Source organism: Moschus berezovskii, chromosome 16, assembly GCF_049115385.1.
Source record: "Moschus berezovskii isolate FMDL1 chromosome 16, NW_MosBer_1.0, whole genome shotgun sequence".
In the NCBI taxonomy this organism is placed as follows: Eukaryota; Metazoa; Chordata; class Mammalia; order Artiodactyla; family Moschidae; genus Moschus; species Moschus berezovskii.
This window is the reverse complement of record NC_142475.1, coordinates 73,857,123-73,858,775: the sequence shown is the minus strand read 5'-3', so window position 1 is coordinate 73,858,775 and position 1,653 is coordinate 73,857,123.

Below are 1,653 nucleotides of genomic sequence, written 5' to 3'. Positions count from 1 at the left end.
TCCATGGACAGAGGAACCTGGTGGGTTACAGACAATGGGGTCACAAAGAGTTGGACATGACGGAGTGACTAGCACTTATTATGTGTGTGTAATGTGATTTTGATCATTAATTCATAGTAATATAATAAAAGGTGTTTTTTAATAGATGAAGAAACTAAAACTCATAAAATTAAGTGCTAGACCAGTCTGGGCAGCCAGAGTCAAGAGTATCAAAAATAGAAGGATCAAGCAAGCTAAGGAAGGAAGCTTGGGAAAAGAGACATGCACAAGTAAAACTTTTTTTAATTAATAGACTTTATTTTCTGAGCAGTTTTTGCTCCAAAACAATTAAGCAGAAAGGACAGACAGTTGCCACCTACCCCCTCACGTCAGCCTGGTTTCCCCTATTATTAGCATCTTGCATTCAGTGGTACATTTGTTTCAATTGATGAGCCAATGATAACATACGCTATCATTAACTAAAGTCCATAGCTTACATTAGGATTCGCTCTTTGTGTTGTATATTCTGTATATAACTTTAAGACTCTGATCTGCTGCTGCTGCTGCATCACTTCAGTCGTGTCCGACTCTGTGTGACCCCATAGACGGAAGCCCACCAGGCTCCCCCGTCCCTGGGATTCTCCAGGAAAGAACACTGGAGTGGGTTGCCATTTCCTTCTCCAATGGGTGAAAGTGAAAAGTGAAAGTGAAGTCGCTCAGTCGTGTCCGACCCTTAGCGACCCCACGGACTGCAGCCTACCAGGCTCCTCCATCCATGGGATTTTCTAGGCAATAGTACTGGAGTGGCTTGCCATTGCCTTCTCCGAAGACTCTGATCAGGTGTAAGTTATTCTGTGACCATGCGTGAGTCCATCTCTGTTGCTCCTCTGAACTCTCCTCTGTCTGTTCTTGGATTTGTCTTAGCCTCTGCTCCAACCTCAGGCTTGCCCTGCTGACTGATTTGATTTCTCCTGATAGACTTCAGGGTTGTCTCTCATTAGGTGATTTGCTAATCACCTTTTATATACTATATGTGTAATGTGATTTGCTCATTAATTCATAATGATATGACAAAAGGTATTTTTTTATTGATAAGGAAACTGAAACTCAGAGAATTAAGTGCTTTGCCCTGTTCACACAGCTAACAAGTGCAGGAGTTAACCAAGTATAACCAGCCCTATAGCCAAGACTTATTCCATACCCATTTCCTACCTGTTACCTTAGAGTCAACTTTTAGCCACTGTTTTACCAAAATCCCATTCAGAATGTCATTAGTTATTCATCCATTACATTTGCAATGGTCTCTCAATGGGATATAAATTAAGTGCTTCCTTAGTTGATCTAACAGGGACTTCCCGAGTGGCAAGTGGTAAAGAATCTGCCTGCCAAACCAGGAGAACCACAAAACTCAGGTTTGATCCCTGGGTTGGGAAGATCCCCTGGAGAAGGAAATGGCAACCCACTCCAGTATTTTTGCCTGGGAAATGCTATGGACAGAGGGGCCTGGCAGGCTACAGTCCACAGGGTTGCAAAGAGTTGGACATGCCTGAGCGTGCACATGCACACACTCTTGAGAACTCTTATGGAGACATGTATCTTATTAAACATATTATTATTATGAGCAGAATATACTATGTTGGAAGGTGGGACAGTGTAATGACTGTGTTGTGTAAC